Consider the following 17,807-nt stretch of genomic DNA (forward strand, 5'->3'; position numbering starts at 1 on the left):
TGGCAATTTTTTTGCATCATTGTTGAAGAACTATTTCAAAGGACAGTTTTTTTTAGTCACCAAGACAATTAATAATCTATTAAGTCCTGATTGAAATGCAAAGGTAAGCAAATCAAGTACAGAAATGGGATGGTATTAAAGGCAATACAGAGGTAGAGTTTGTAAAATGTTAAATGGGAGGACGAATGACTAGGAAGCATATGAGAAGGAAATGAATATTTTATGTGTAGTCACAGATGGAGGGCTTGGGGGAAGGGATGGGGCATAATGACAGTTTGATAATTAAGGCTGAACAACAAAGGAGGCAGGTTTAAAATAGGAGGTCGGAGAAGCCACGTATGAGGCAGAAATTCAGGGTAAAAGTACTGATCTCTCTGCGAGGATTCTTGCCAGAACGTATAAACACGGCTTTCTGAAAGGCTCCTTGCCCCCTGGGCAACTGAGAAACAAGGCAAGTGAAAAAGCATACCTTCTTAATTCATGAGCAGAATTCATTCTTCAAATACCATGAAGTTCAAATGAAAATGAACAGTGGGATGATCAGTCCCAGCACACGGCTTCTTTAGAACTTAACAATTTAGTAGCAGCTGAGATTTGTAATTCCAGAGAATTAATTCCAGACAGCTTAAGAGTGCAAATTGCATGCTTTTTTTTTGACTGTAGTTGTCTCTGTTAGCTCTTGATGCTGTCATAATTTAGGCCATGTCACGTTTTCTATATGCATTTAGAAAGGCCCACTGAACTCCGAATTATAACAATGTATTTCAGAAAAAGAAGCTATCTGTGCAATGATTTTGCAATAATTCTAACTTTGGCAGGGGCATTATGGAATCTGGGAATTTAGTATTGTACTGAATTCTTTCTCTAAAAGGAAATAAGAAACTCAATTATCTCTCCTAAGATAACAAAAAAAGCCTTAAGCTTGGATGAAGTCTGAATACTTTGAAGATGAACTTTGACTTGCGTATGAAAATAACAGAGATCTTTAAATCCATGTACAAAAGGAGACATTACTCAGTTGACACTGTAATTCAACTAGTGGTAGATATAAAGTAGAGTAGTGTTTACTTCATCATGTGTCTTTAAGCAAAATATAATGCATGTGGGAAATTAGACCTTATTCAAAGCCCATTTAAATCAATTAGAGAAATCTCATTCAATTAATGAATGGGTAAGTTCTTATTTTTGCAGATCTGAGACAATACTTTACCTCCATAGCATCTCTCAGCTTATAGATCTTAGAGCACTTTACAAATTACGATTAAATAAGTTCAAACTTAATTTGGCAAATGTTTTCAGGAATAAACTCATTCAGCAGAATACCCAACTGGAAAGAAATGCAGGGAATGGGAACAGAGGGTAGATGTTTTAAATTAGAATGAAGGCTTGTTTGTAATGAGCAATATTTCCTCATCTCTGCTGGCAGAGGGTTCTACTATACTTAGTTTTTATGGTGTATTTTTATTAGAATACTGGTAGTACAATGGAATCACAGAAATTATTTTTCTCTGTTGGCAAAGACAGTAGAATTCTGCTCCGATGCAGCCTCTCATTCTCCCAACTTTCTGCACTTTTTTTCTGTCAGTTCATTTAAGAAATTATCGTTAAAGTACATGCCTATGAATATTTGCTTAAGAGGTTATCAATCTGTATTAAGAAATATCGGTGAGTGGCTGGAATTGAGTTGAAATCTCCTAAACTGCATTTGTCAACTGTGAGATTGCAGTAGTCGCAGCCCAGTTCTACCATGTGTTGAGTGAACAGGGCAAAACTGGTTTCTGTTCTGTGTTGCTTCTAATCTAAATAGCAGATCAATAGCACTGAGTGAGGAAACACATTATGCTGAAATAATACTGTTTGATTTGATGGCAGTGCTAGTTTCAATACGGTGACGGCACATTGACTATTAAGAGAAATTAGTGATTCTGGAAGCCGTGAAACTAACAGGATCAAAAAAAAAGGGAGATAGTAACATAATGTGCATTATCTCTTTCTAGAAGGTTAGTGTTCCGACCCACATTTCTTAGACAAGAGGAGCTTTTTTGTGTTCGTTTGATAAATTATGGGAAACTTTCCAGGTTTTTGTTAATGTTCTAAATCGCAAAGTCTTGAACCACATACACTGAGTTCTCAGTTATTAGTAATTCACTGGCATGCATCGGCATATTCATAATTTTTTTATTGGATGGTTGGCTGCAGTTGGAGGTTTTTTGTATTAGATAGATAGCCTTGAAACCCTTCATTCTTACAAGACAAATGGGCTGAGCCCCATATAGCCACTTTTTTGCATGTTTTTTTTCTAATGAAACTTTCTTTTGGCTTTAGTTAATCTATGAAAGGCAGGTAGCTCAGGAAAACAGGCAAAAGATTAAGTAGGGAGGGTTACAGCAGTGTTGCATGTTGTATTCTGTGATACGTTCCTAATATAGTTAGCTCTTACCTTGAAAATTGTAGTATTAATTCACAGTAATTCATCACACCTTGCACACACCGTATTCTATGTAGTTCTAAAAGCATTACACTTCTAGGCACGCTTGCTTGTTTTGAAGGGATCTAAATTCCAGAGCCAACAGAGCCTGAATGTTTCCATCTTCAGCACAGTATTTCTAGTTGTTACTTCCCTTCCAGAAATTTTGGGCATTTTTTTCTCCTGAATGATTAATGCTCTTTATTATTTGTATATTAGAGGGATGAAAATGCAAAGTCAAGTCTGGTGCAGAACAGCGATGATATCTTTGGTTTCATCAAAATATTAAATTGATTTTAGTCAGCTGTAATCAACTACATGTAATTTCCAGTGTGTGCCCTTTGAATCATACAATGCCTAGAATGAAGCTGGATATTATAAATTAAATGACAGATGCTGTCTAAGGTTTGCTAATAGTGATGTTTTCAGAAAAGGGAATAGCAAAGCATGTTCTTAGTGGCAGAGCTCTATATTATAAGGAATAGTATATTTTTGCTAGTCATCTTTATTTTCACATTTTCCTGAAAATAAGCTATTTAAATGAAGGGCGTTTTTATATGACATTAAGCTAAGAAATTTATGAAAAGTACTATCAAATACGGTATTGAAGACTCATACTGTGGTTAAATGTTAGGAAGACATGCAGTCTCATTTTGGTGGTGTCTTTGAAGATTTGACTGGAATTTAATACAAATCTTATACTAGACTTTATGATGATCCGCTGTAGAGAGGTGAATGTCGTCATCACCTTCCTCAGTGACTGTGTAGTTTCCAGCTGCACAGAATGGTCACATCTTGGGTTTTCAAGCAGGTTGAGTGGGTAGGCAGTTGAAAGTAAATTTACAGCGCACTTGAGGAAGGCTGAATGAGGAATCATTTCTCCCTTCTCTCTTCTCTTAGCACCAGTGTTTCTGATGGCAAAGTACATGAGGGAAGTGCAGTACCTACAAAAGGAACCTTATTAGCTCAAAGCCATGAACAGGTCATACAAGACAAGTTGCATTGCATCAGAGAAAACAGGCAACTTTAAGAAAAAAGTTACATATTCTCTCCATGCTGTGGCTGGGAGATTTTTCTGCAGTTGCCTAGCAAGAAGCTAAAAGTTAGTTATGGGAGAATCATAGCAAATGCCCCTCTGGGACAGAAGAGCAATAGTCAATCTGGCCTAATACTCTGTCTCAGACAGGGTTCATAAGAGCCCTGGGGATAGGGAGAGCTACAGGAAGAGTGTGCTCAAACCTGAATGCTCTCTGTGGTCTGCTCTCCTGTACTTGCACCCTCCTTTAGAATTCAGGGGTTTAGAATGTACATTTCTCCTATTCCTAGGCATATCAATGCATAGTAATTGTTGGACTTGCCGAAATTTAGAGTCATATTGCAACTACTGGCATTGATATCCTTTCTGAATTGACAAAGATGTTCTTTTCTTATAAGTGATCAATACTGGTGCGGTATGTTTCAGCATTCAGTTCTTCAGTACAAATTTTGGTTAGAGAATACATGATAAATAATAATTTTGTAGGAATATATTCCATATTTCTCTCCTTCCTCAATACTATTTTTTACATAAGGAGAAATCAGATATTTAATATATTTAGAATTTTCAGTAGTCTCTCACATATTCTAAGGGCGATTTGTAAGGGCAGATTCCCTTCCTAAAAACAAATGAGTCTTTTCCTCCTTATTTCAGGTACTTTTTATAAATTCTTCACATGTGTCCTGGTTTCATTCACTGTCTTCTAGTCTTTGCATTGGAATTTATTTCACACAGTTTTCTCCTCATAAATGAAAATGGCTTCACTTTGAGACCTGAGGAGTAATAAGTCACCCAACTCTAGATACTGGATATGAGCTTTGACTTGTATTTTTTGTTTCCCTTAACATTAATGCCTTTGAAGGTAGTGATAAACTGTATTTTTGAAGCAGGCAGCTTGTTGCGCTGCTCCATTACAAAATTTTCCTGGATCAGGATGCTTCTAGAGAGGTGTGGCAGGGAAACATGCAAGTTGTAGCTTCTCTTATTGAATAATAATAATTTTGAATTTGTATCTTGGTAAGGGTAATAACAGTGGAAAAAAAAATAAATTAGATTATCTTCTGCAGTGTTGATTCCTAAGTGATTTTCAGAAGCATCTTTTGCCTCTGGCACTGTGAGTAAAGCCATTATCATACCATACAGTGCCATAATGACAGAACACATGCTGTGTAATGTAAACTTACAATCCAGTTCTAAGCAGATGTTATTAGGCTGTCATCTCTTTGAGCAGCAGTGGCAGAATTAAAAAAAAAAAAAAAAAAAAAGAAGGAAAAAGAAATAGCCTTCTCTCCCTCCCACCCCCCCCAATAGCAATAAAATTAGTATTAATATCTGTCAAGTGATTTTTGCATTGATCGAGGCTTTTCTTCCTTTAACAGATTCTTTTTTATATAGTTTTGTTTCCCTTGCCTCACCAAGGAAGGCCAGTTCAATCTAGACCCTATGTAATCTAGTGAATAATGTGACATCACTTTTTTTGTTTTATCTCTGAGGGGGGAAATTTGTTTGCTTTCAAAACCGTTCATCTTGAGGAGTAAAAGAGAGCCTCTGGAAAATAGATGTTAGGAATGAAACATATACCATAATCATTCTGTGCACCTATATCTGATTTTATAAAAAGGAGTGAACCTGCCTTCCATTTGATGTGTTTCAGATTATAAACTATGACTACATTTAAAGACTTGGTGACTAAATATTTCTCAGCCTCTAACACATTTTTCTTCTATGGATGTTTGTGACTTAGGGAAGCTTTATCATAGCAGCCATGCAGATAATCAAGTTCCTTGTAAAAAATCATTCCAGGCTATATGGTGGTTTTGTGTAATATTGTGCTATTATTTCATGTTAAGCAGTTGCAGGAACTGAAGGTCTCTTTCTGAGCTCGTCTTTATTCTGTGAGTATCACAACACTGAGTTTTCTCTCAGCTTTGCCCTGCAGGCAAGAGAAATCTGGGGCATCAGAAAGGGGCATTCTGCCTGCTTCCATGCATGTCCATCAGGTGACAGCCAGGCTGTACCTAGGGTGCCGCTTGTTATGATTGCCCCTTGAGATCTTTATTAGCAGTCTGTATGACGAAGCAGTAGATGGAGACAAGTATTTCAGTCTCTCCTTGATACAAGACAGTGATGAGACCCTCTGGTTACAGCAGCATCACAATTTATTTTGCACACAACCTCATGGATTTTTTCAGCTTGCCTAAAATATCACCCCATTTGTGAAGAAATGGAGGGAAAAAATGTAACTTTTTAAAAATTTCTTTTTATGCAGCTTGTTTTTGATTAGAATTAGCTACAGTGTTTACATCTGGTAATTTCTTTGGACATAGAGAGAAAAAAAATAAACAAGAAATAAGGAATAAAACATCAGCTATAATGATGAGCTTTCTCTTATACCACAGCAGCTTTTTTCCCCCATAGGGAACGACCTGTGGAACTTGACATCTTGAGTGTTTGATAGGTACCTTGCACTGCAGAAATAAATAAATCCATCAGCTTGGTTTAATGTGTACCCTTCAGTCGAGGCACAAGGGAACACGCTGGATATCTAAATAGTGGCATAGCAGTTTTATACTGTTCCTTAAATAGCCATTATGTGTGCATTAGCATTTTGGTTTTGGAAGGAAATTTTCTGCTGCAATTTGTATATGAGGAGTAATATGAAGGTCACTTTATCGTTCAAAGGAAATCCTCCATCTGTCATGTGAATGGAGTGTATCTTGAATGTTTCCATTGAATTCTCTCTCCCGTAGTACTCTGTGTGCCTTTCCTACTCTCATAAAGATGAATTCTCACACCCACAAGGATCATTGGCTAAAAATCATACCTAAGTTTCTTGAGAATGCGTACACCTGAAGAGTTTGATTTGCTCTTTCTGTGACTAATTGCTAGAGGAGAAAGTTTGGATTTGGAGTCTTCCTTGCCACACTCTAGTTTGCAGTCATTTTTCCCTGTGTGTTTCTGCAAAGGGCAGGCTCACAAGCGGCTTCCCTAGCAGGCACGTAAAAGGGAGTGATGTGCTAAAAGTGAACTGCTCGAGGCTGAGCCCTTTGGTGGGGCACGTGGCCAACTAGAGCGGCCTGATGGACCAGCAGTTGGTAGGTACTTTACACTGAACACTAATCAGGAATTAAATCTTTGAAATCAAAGATAAACACACTGGGAATGAAACAAGCAAATTAGTGCTGCCAAGAGAAGATTTGGTAGCCTGTGGGATTTGTCAATAACTTTCAATAGTTTGGCCAGTAGCAGGGAGGAAACAGACCTTTTAAAATGAGGAAATCCTCTCTTTGGCAAGGAGACAGGAAGGAGATCCAATATTCCTCCCTGAAACAGCCAGACTTCAGCAATGCTAGAGTGAGGGAAAGATGTTTATTATACGTTGTTTACTGCCAAATTATTATTTAATGTTCTAAATATCCTGAAGAAATAGGCCAGGATATAAAGCCATATGATAAAATATTTACAGTTGTTGGGCCAACTGCGGTGTATGGAGTGCTGTATGTGACCTAGATATGTTTGAAGTCTTGCTAGACAGCGGAATATATGAGGGGGGTGATCCCTGAAGATTTCTATCACAAGTCAAAACCAAGGTTGTTGCGAGATGTTTGCGTTACTGAGATATCACACCTGAAAATGCACTTCTCAAGCCCTTCCCAAATTCTTTCCTGAATCTAAATGACTTGGTATGCATTTATGCTGCTGGTGCCTGTTGCGTAATATTCTATGAACTGCAATAGTATGATCTTCTCTAGTTTGTCTGTAGGAGTATAGAGTTCTCTGTGTGCTGTGCAAGGGAATAGAGCGCACGGAAGTGGAAAGCCTATGAGACATAATACAATTGAGGACCTTAAAAAATTACTGATTTTTCTCCTTTCTTGGGAGATGTGACTGTTTTTGGATTTTCTTAATCTGAAAAAGGTGATTGCACAGTGGCTAATTTTGAATGGGCTGTTAAAAGGTAGAGGACTTGTGAACTGCCAATTTTACCAAGTATAGCTGGTTTATCTTTCATTATAATTTAAAGTAGCCCCACAGCTTCCCTGCTCCTTTTTCAGCCACTCATTGGTATCCTGCTGCAGGTGAGGTTTCCATGACATGGTTTTCTATGTCCTAATAGGTTGTAGTCCTGTAAACCGATCACTTGGCACACCTGAAGGAATGGAAAGCTTTGCAGGGGGAGAATAAGAATAAGCAACTGGTGGGGGAAGGAGGAGCTTCCCACAATGACCAGTTGCTGATTGACTAGAAAGTTTTGGTTAAAAAAAAATAAATTTGTATTAGTGATTTTTCTTTCTGCTTCCTGTCTTATTCTTCAGTGGTGCTAAGAAGGCTATACCTCCACTGGGAATGAGATACATATCGGCTTCATTCCTCAGAAAGTAACTGCTAACTGGGTTTATAACAGTAAAAGAACACTTTCTATTATTCCAAACAATATTTTTAGAAGACATTATAATCAGCTCTCATGAGGAATTTTTCAATCAATAGTTATATTACTGTAAAAAAATCATAACTGAAATGATTTGTTATGCAAGCATCCTATTTTCACTGTTTTACACTTTTAAAAATGCATGATCTTATATTCCATAGTTTAGTTAAATCTACACTAGAAGAAATTTAAAAATCAGGGAAAAGAAATCAAAATCAAATGTTGAAGTTGAACTAACCTGTTTCCATTTTGCAACTGACTTTTTGCTTCATTAGTAATATCTATTTCCCCCCCCCGCCACACACACACAAAATAAAGTGGACTTCTGTTGTCTTTAAGAATTTCAGCATATATAAAAATTTTACCTATACTTTCCTTATGGTTGGAAGTGACCTAATTCATTTTATTGAGTCACTACCAGATCATAATATGGTTCCTAAGGGGGGAAAAAAAGACCAATAGATTTTTCTTTAATTATTTTGGGGTGAGATGGAATATTCGATAACAGATTTCACATTTTTCCCCACTGAGAGCTGTCTTGTGGTGCAATTTGATAAACAGTAGTTTCTACAATGATTTGAGTTCCTTAAAGATGCTGAGTACCAACTCCATTTGTGTCCTAACTCACTGAAATGTGGAAAATAATTTAATCTGGAATCTGATGTAAGTGTGCACTTTCCAACAACTTCACAATAGTAACCAAGATGTTTGAAAAATTATAGATGTTCCTAGGCTATTTTATGTTAACCATGGATGCTTACTTAGGTATCTATTTTAATATACATGCTTATGAATGTTTCTTCTTTATTAATGTTTGAATCACTTGTCTTATTTGAGTTCTTCTGTCAAACAAGTAACTTAACCTTACACTGGTCTTTGACTTTGCAATTTACTTAAAATACAAAAAGGAGTCTTACCTTTAGCCAGGAAGAGTTTATCGTGTATTGATTTTTTTTTTATTTTTTATTTGAGTAAGAATTTCAGACAAATATAATGTTATTTTATGTTCCATGTTTTGCTTTTCACGTCTCTAAGATAAGTAGGTGGGATTAAAAACATCCCAGACATACAGCTACAGTGTAACCATAGACTGCATGCTGTATACTGTTCTTTTCAGTTGCTATTAAACTGTAACCAACATTACCCAATATACAGCAATATACACTTTCAGATTGTTGATCAGTTCTGGTCTTTTATGTTTATAATCAATAAATGGATAGAGTTTAAATTAATTGAGTTGTGTTGAATTGGTCTTCTAGACATTAATTCAAATTTTAAATGCAAACTGGTAGTCAACAAAGTTAAATGAAAAAATTAGTCTGTTGGTTTGTAAAAACTCTGTTAGCATTTGTGGTTCTGATCATTTTCCTAAAGATGCAGATATTTATAATATCAGCTGTTTGACTTCTGCATAGGTTAGAGAATAAATACAGAGTTGTTTATTATGCAAAAACTGGCAGGGAAAAGAAAGAGGAAACCAAACGAAGGCATGAAGAATCAGATCAAGGCTCAGGGGACAATGGGATTGTTGGTTATAATGTGAATAATGGGATTATGTGTCTCAGTATTTGGAAATGCATGCTAGGATATCCACAGTATGCTGTGTATCACAGGCAAAGAACAGAGCCTGGACTTCAGCCAGATGCTAGATGTTCAAGGGACCAAGGACTGGAACTCAGCCTGAAAGCCTGCCCCGGAAAGGGCAAGTAACCAGATCTGTAAAAGTAGCATTGTTTGTCTTAAAGCATTTCTGGCATTTTTCTTCCTACTTCACTGGAGGAAGATGGCTATAATATCCCTTACTCTCCCTCTGGTCTAACAGGAAAAGCTAAAGATAAACAAGGTTGAGAAATGGCTCAATTGTCTGTAATGAAAAAAATGCGCTCAGTGGACACTTTCATTTTACAGCTATTACCCTTAGGACCCTCCTTATTCTCTCAACTAGCTTTTGCTGATGATTAAAGTCTTGACTGATCGTTATTCTCTGAGGTACTTTGGTAGGATTTATGGCTTTGAAGTGGTTGTCACATATGCCACTGAAGTACTTCACTCCTTTTTTTTTTTCCTCCATCCTGACACCTCCCACAACCAAAAAGGGTTGGCTGGACTGGAGGTTTAATGAAAATGAAATCGTAGCGGCTTTGCCAGTGAGAAAGGGTTTGAGAGCAATTTAGTACAAGTACTAGTACTTAGTACTTTGGACAAGCTGTTAAAGACGGAATCATGGTGTTTCAGATGAATATTCCTCGGTAAAGTTTGATATTGCTGTTTGTGGAAGTCTTTTCTGTTTTTTTCATTACTGTTCAAGCGATTAAATCTTGATCAAATCTGTAATGGAAGTTATGTTTGTATTTTGTGTGCACAGCAAAGGAAAGTAAAGATTTTTTGATAGACTAGCTTTAAGAAAAAAAGTAAAACTGAGTATTAAGCTGTGCGTTTAGAGTTGTTATGTGAAGAAAAGAATATTAGAGGTGCTACACCGGGTCAGTGGAAGGTATTTCGTTTGGGAATCTGCCTAATAGGGTTTAAACCAGAAGAACTCAGATGCAAAGCCACTAAACTGAATCACAGAGTGTGTAGGGCTGAGGCAAATCCTTAGTGGGAGAACTAAGCAGGTCCTCAACAGCCATCATCAAAGCTCCTGCAACGTAGAGCAATGAGGCATAACATCACTGTTGAGTCAATACCCACTGTATGAACTGAGGTGGGTAAAATGCTAAAAGTACTGCCAAGCTTCTGATCTCTTCAACTAAGTGATAAAAGCTCAGGCAGTATGAAATGACTGATTTGGAAAAGCAATTATAACAAAGAGAAATTTTACTATAGTCTAGTTTCAAGTTTTTCACATGAAAAAGAGTTGAAACACAGGCTGAGTCTTTTCAGCAAGTGGAAAAGAAAAGGTATCCAGACTGCAGGACAAATATGAGTCTGCTGAGGTCAGGGCAGCAGCTGGCATTTTCAAACCCATTATTGTCAGGGTACTGTGTTTGTATCTATGTGATAGTTTAGCTAGATCTTAGCTCTGAAAAGTGCCTGACGTTACCATTTGAGGGTAGAAGGGAGTACTATGTGATCTTACTTTGCTATTTGCTCTTGTGGTAGTCACTCAAGCAAGCAAATGCCAGTGTTATTTCTCAGTGTAGTTTTGTGCCATTTTCTCTAGCAGTTGCTCAGTAGTTTCTCAGCTGAGTTGACAGAACTGTTTTTTCATGGGGCTGTGTTGTACAGCATTGAATGATCGAAGTTAAACTAGAAAACTTCTGTCAGAGGCAGTAGGGCTGACCCTCCTCACAGAAGATTGCTGTCTATCACAGGTGTGTATTATTAGCTCAAGTGGTAGAGATGATGATCTGTGTTGGCTTATCCTCGTGGGACACCAGCAAGCAGTGTAACCAGTTTGCTTTTACTCTGTGTGTGGGAAATGGGGTAGCTTTTTTAAAAATAAGAAATAATACTTAATATCACAAATCCTAAAAATTAAAGTAAAGAATATTTTGAGGAAATCATGATCAAATATTTAATAAGTGAATGCCATGGCTACAGTTTCTTGTGATCTTAGGGAGGCGAAACAGTAAACAGGATAAAATTTCCCTACTGAGTATCTATTTCTCATATTTTTTTCTTGAAAACCACCAGAGTACGTTTTGTACCAGTCACAGTGCCTTAAGTTAGTCTCAAAGATCATCTAGTCATTTGATTCCCCACTGAGACTACAACTGTGTGAACCGGAAAAAATAAATGGGTTTGTGTCCTGATCTGATACTAGGAAGCCTTTTAAAAATCTTGTTTTTCTGACTGCTTAGGAATGACAGCTTTAGTTCTGGCAGTTTCAGGGAAAGGACAGGAGAGAGAATTACCTGTTCCCTTGTCAAGTGTCCTCATACTCTAAATGTACTTGGTGTAGCCATTAAGAGCTGTATTGTCAGTATAGGTTCTTCTGTTGTCAAAGTTTCCAACTCAAATACAGAGGTGAGCTGTTAAATACTCCAGGTGATCTATGTGTCAGGCTTTACCTTTCTGCTGTAGTACATCCCCCTCTCCATTCTTCTTACCTCGTTCCCTGTATGAAGTTGTGTTTCCCCAGACTCCCATTTCTTTTTCCTTTTCCCTCAACATGCTGCCTGCCATTGACTCCCCCCTAAAGGAGGCAAGGCTCCAAGATACAATAGTGCAACTAACTTGCAGGCCAACATATCTGCTGCAGAGATAGAAGCACCATGGGGTGGCCAGCTAAGAGGCAGCCAGCCACTTGGACTAGATGGATGCCATCTGGCTTCCCTGTCAGCACCTATCTGTTTGCTGGCCAAGATACATGAGCTATCTGACTGCTTAGCTGTTCACCCAGAGGGTACATAGTGCTTTTTTAACTCTCGTAGAGAGCTAAATGTCTCATGCAGCCTATCTGCTTTTGGATTGTATTTTTTCTGTAGTATGTGGCCTGTTGTTTTAATTTTGTTTATTTGGATTACATTTAGGGATAGTTCTTCAGAATAAACTGTCTTGTCATTATTTCCTGAAGAATTTTCAGCCCTTCATTGTTGCAAGTCAGACTTTGATGCTTTGAGAGACCCCTATAGGGTCTCTCTGTCTCTTCTTCCCCCGCCTTGCTGAATAAGGGAACAACCAAAAACCAAACAACCACTAAACTCTCATTAATTCCTTTGGAAGAGTGGGAAGAGACAACACAGAAAGCTCAACATCACAGCTTCTGCTGATCATCCAAAACTATTGGGTTCTTTGGCCCAGGCAGCTTGATGAAAACTGTGGCTTAGTATTCTGTCCTGTCACAAAGGACCTGTAAGTACTTTTGTTTTCTCTTGTAATGTGTCTTCCTCTAGAAACAGTGCCTGTGGTTACAATTTTTACTATGAAGTAGCAAAGTTCAAGGACAGAAAAACTGCAGTGAATGTAGTGTGTGAATTTCAATCTCTGCGGTTTACCTTGTGTCCTTGGAGAGATTAATTTCTACTGTTTGACACATGCTGAGCCCAGAAACATTCCTAAACATTCTTGTTTTCCCTCTGTTAACAATCCAACAAAGCATATTTTATTATTAAAAGATAATAATGAATTAAAAAAAACATCAGTGGTTTTCACTTGTTTTTCAGATACCTAGCATAAATGCTTACATGCGTTGGCTGAAATTGTTGTTGTCCTGAGATGATGAATGCATGTACGTGCACGGAATGAAAAAGGCAGCATGTGTGTGAGGAGACACTAATGGCATCGTATCTCATGGGCTCTATGTTCTTTCCCTGTGCAAGGGTTGGTAAAAGGGAGGTGTTATTAGTGTCATGGTATAAACATCTTTTCGTATCGAAAGAGTAGAGATATGGCTAACCGCTGTGTATATTTTATGACAGAAGATTCCTGCAGCGATAATCCTCAAAAACATGGTCATTACCAGAAATTAATGACTGGATTGTTAGTTAATGCTTTAGGTAGAAGAAAGCAAAATCATTTGTGTCCTATCTAGCTCATCATTAAATATGGTAATGACTGTGTTTAGGAAAAGGGCTGTTCCTGTTATAATCATAACCACCATTGTTATGACGGAAATTGAGTCTATTCTTGCCTGTTGGTTTCTGAAGTCCACCTAACCTATGCAACTGTTTTGGAACACTGGTTCTTTCTCAAGAGATAATTACCACATTTGTACTTTAAAAGGGAAAAAACGTAAAAAGGCCTTCAGGAGGACTTTAGGGAATACAATTTTTCCTGTTGTAGAGAAATACCAGTCTTTAGACAAGTTATTGTAATTCGGGAGAAAAAAAAAAAATTAAGGATGGGCCTAGCTGGCTGAGTGACCTAATATATTCTTCTCTCACTGTCCCTATAGAAATTTCATTCAAATGAGGTTTCTTTTGGCACTGCCTTGCTAAGTTCATCAGTTTGCCTGAATTTAAAGGATGCGAATGAGCAAACCAAACCCCCATACTTTGACAAAATTCACAGTATTTCAAGGCCAGTACTAGAATCTAGGAGTTTTGTAGGACAGATTGTGCTGTCTGTCAGTACCAGGATCTAGGGGGGTCTAGGATGTGGCCTGGAAAGGTTCTGCAGCGTTGAATTCAGCATTTTGCAAGCTAGCATTTGAGTTCTGCCGAGAAGCTGTATGTTGCGATGAGGAATAGAACCACAATATGAATGAGAGGGCTACTCTGTGTTGAAATAGATTTGAGGCGAGTCATGCATTAGACAAAAAAGAATGAAGAGTAGTTTATATTTCTGTATTGCTCTTTTACTATTAATTTAATAACTCTGAACAGATTTAATAAGATACCAAGGGAAGACAGCTGACAGTGAGACACTGGGAGAGAATAATAAGCAATCCAGCTTTATAAAGCTTCTCTACCTCTCTTAACATTAAAAGACTGTGTTTGGGTTAATACACTTCTAAATTACAATGGACAAAACAGCTGGTGTAAGTCCTGTGCTGTAAACTATATTGTTCTGCTATTAAGACACCCCCTTGTACCCTTGTTGCTGCTCTCTTGACTAACTTTCCTTTACAGAGAATGTATACTAATAGTTGGTTTCCTTCTGTGGAGCAAAAGGAAATATACCTTGTGTCAGTGGACTGTATCTTTTCCCTTCGTTTCTGAGGGTCTCTTTTGTATTGGAAATGGTCTTTGTTATATGCTATGCTAACAGAGTTTTAATCAATTTATGGCCCCCAGCCATGATCCCTTTTTAACCCTTGAGAAACTTTCCAGGCTCCTGCAGCATCTTGATGTTAATTTTTATCATGTCTTTCATAGATAATTTCTCTCTTTCACAGAAAGTTACTTTACCCAATCTTCCTCTGTTAAGTCCCTCAAGTATTCTAGATTGATTTCTAGACTGTTATCAGGTATTTTCATATTCTTTTAACCATTTAGTATATTTCCTAATGTCATAAAGCTAAAAATTTCCTGGTTTTCCTCATATCCAAAAATTAAAAATTATTACAAACCCAGAAAATCGAGTCAGAGAAAATGGGAGAGAAATGATGTTCCTGTCATCATAGCAGTTATCTGCCAAAGCACCTTAGTGTGTGCTTGCAGTTGGAACTGCTTGGTTCTGGGTGACCATTGTAACATTCCCTTTAATTGTTTCTGCTTATTCTCTAAAACTCATTTGCCAGCTGAATGTTTTAGTTTCCTGACAGCTAATAATAAGAATTAGAAAAGAGAGGACTGGCATTGTGCTCAGAAAGCCTTGACAGGACAGTGGTGAAGTTTGCCATGGGAAATACAGACTCTGCTGTTGAGATATTTAAGAGACCCTAATGGTAGTGAAGGGAAAAGGAAACCACAGGGACCCCTATTAAGGACTTGGAGTCAGTTAATGGAAAAACGAAGATGAAGACTGAGATGATTCAGAGATGAACAGGATGAAAATTGTGGTGGGGAATAAGTAAAGGAAGTGGGAAGTATAGCAGAGGATGAACCGAAAACCTGATACATCTGTTTGCATTTTGGGGATGTGGTTGTTCCTGTTTTGGGGAAAGGGAGAAGGAACATAAATGGGATCTGCAGTACTGTGATGGGTAAGAATAAAAATAAATATGCTATGGAGGGAGTGGAGGATAGGATGTCTGCAGAGAATTATAGGGTTTGTAGAAGTTAGGGGCTCCCTCCATCATGAGCAAAAGGCTAGCAAGGTACTATAGCTATTAAGTACACATGTGGTATAAGCACACACATGGAACAGAAAAAAAGAAAGCAAATGAGTGTATGGACAGAGTCAGAGCCTTTCATTTCTTTCATATGAGCCCACATTGCTTGTCCTGTATCACTTGGGGAGAGAGGTTCTGGGGCTTCTGACATGGAAAAGGCCAGGACAGATGTGTCCAGAGAGCTGGAGTGCTAGGGTAGCAGGAAGCATGTCATGGAACAACTGCATATTCAATGAACTTGGCTTTCAGAAACTTTGAATGTTCTGATTTCTCTGAAAGTGTTTGTCAACTGTATAATCTTTGAGTAATGGGTTTATTCTAAGTGATACACAACTGGTACCTTTCACCAATGGTTCGATGCAAAGATAGCATTTCTCCTATCTCTGTGTGTGTGTGTTTGTCCTATTTGTTAAACCAAAAGATCATTAGTGATGTCCAGCCTTTGAAAAACTCAAGAAGACATCTGGAAAGATAGATCAGAACAGTCCTTTTCACTTTAAAGGTCTCAGTGGAAGGATTAGCTAAGGGGTGGCATTAAATTCACCCATGTTTGTGAATTAGAATTTGAATGTCTGGTTAAGCAGAGTTGTAAATTGCATAGATCTGTGGTCATATTAATGTAGTTATTTGTATATTATGACTACCATAAAAGGTTTATAAGGCTAGTGGTACGGTAATGTTTTGTCCCTTTTTCCAACATTTGTCACCCAAAAGAGTGGGGATACAGAATCCCAGCGCAGAATTACTTTAATCTTAATGTTTTGCATGTTTTATGACTTCCAAAGTGGAAAAATAATTCAGTTCCTCATGATACATGCTTCGGGTTTGGAAGCCTACTTTAAAAAGAGTAAACGATGAAGGCTTTTTGAATGACAATTTTATTCATATGTTACCTGATGTCAATGATGTATGTGTTACTGACTGTTACACGGCTTTGTCAAGATCAGCAACTTGGCTAGCACATTTCTATTGACATTTTAGTGACCTTTCTTTTAAACATCTTCGAGTTTGTTTGATGAGGATGAACAGTCAAAGTTCCAGCCATACCTAGTGAGAATTGCATTTACAGCACCTTTTCAAAACGGGGCTCTTAAGTGGATATGCAGGTTGCATTTATCATACCACCTCATATTCAGAGACAAATTGTTTACTTCCTTATCTTTTTGTAAATTCACAGTATCTTCTTTGGACATGGTATCACTCCCTTTTTGTAGTATGCAAATGACACTGAAACCTTTCCTGTGAATCATGGAGTGATTGAAAAAAACAAAGTAAATGGAGTTTTTAATCTAAACATGAAAAAAGAGGACATATATGCAGTCAGTAAATGCACGTTGGAGTGTGATAGACGAGAGTCTGAGATTTTGCAGGGAGGTTTAAGTTATTGTTAGCAAAAACCTGCTAATCTTCATGGAAGGAAAATTTTTACGGGTAGAGGTTTTGGAGACTGCTAGGATGACAGTTTCATCTGAGCTGCCTCTAAAATCCTGTGGGCAATGAGATAGCCAGCAAGGATTTCAAGTTACTTTATACTCCAGCATTCCTAATCTGTTTACTTTATGGTGGTATTTGATACAATAATATACTTTCCCTCAGTATTGCAAGTTGCTCAGTTTGAGTCCTTACAATTTATACTTTGGCATGAGAAAATAGAAGAATGCTGTCTTAGCTGTCCCATCACAGTCGTTTTGCCTCTCTGTGTAAAAAAGAGAGGTTAGAGAGGTCTGCTGAGAAGGTTTCACAATAAGGTAGTTGCATGGGTTATATTACCCACGGAAGCAGCAGCATGAGAGAAAAAAAAACCCAACTTTTCCCTGTCCTTTCAGAATAACCTCAGCAACCCCAAAAGTATTTTTGATTTTTAGTAATGCCTGGAGCACTAGAATGGTGGAGTGCATCGCCCTTTGACAGGTCATTAACCCATCCTGACAGTGAAAGGCAGACGGAGGTAGAGGCATAATGTGAGAACAGATTTTAAGAGAGTTAAAGTGCAAAGTCTTGTGTTAAAGAAAAGGGAAGGAGGTATGTGCTGTCCTTTTCCTTACTAATTTTGTGTCAGGACACAAGTAGCAGTAGCTATTTCTTCAAGTGTATATGTCCTTATGCCAAGAGTAGACATATGCAAAAAGATAAGCATGGTTGAAGAAAACAGAAGTGACCAGGAACACTTGTAACTGAGAAATGGTTGAAAATCAGGACCCTTTTTGCAGTTGTA

This window comes from Rissa tridactyla, chromosome 4, assembly GCF_028500815.1.
Source record: "Rissa tridactyla isolate bRisTri1 chromosome 4, bRisTri1.patW.cur.20221130, whole genome shotgun sequence".
NCBI classification, from domain to species: Eukaryota; Metazoa; Chordata; class Aves; order Charadriiformes; family Laridae; genus Rissa; species Rissa tridactyla.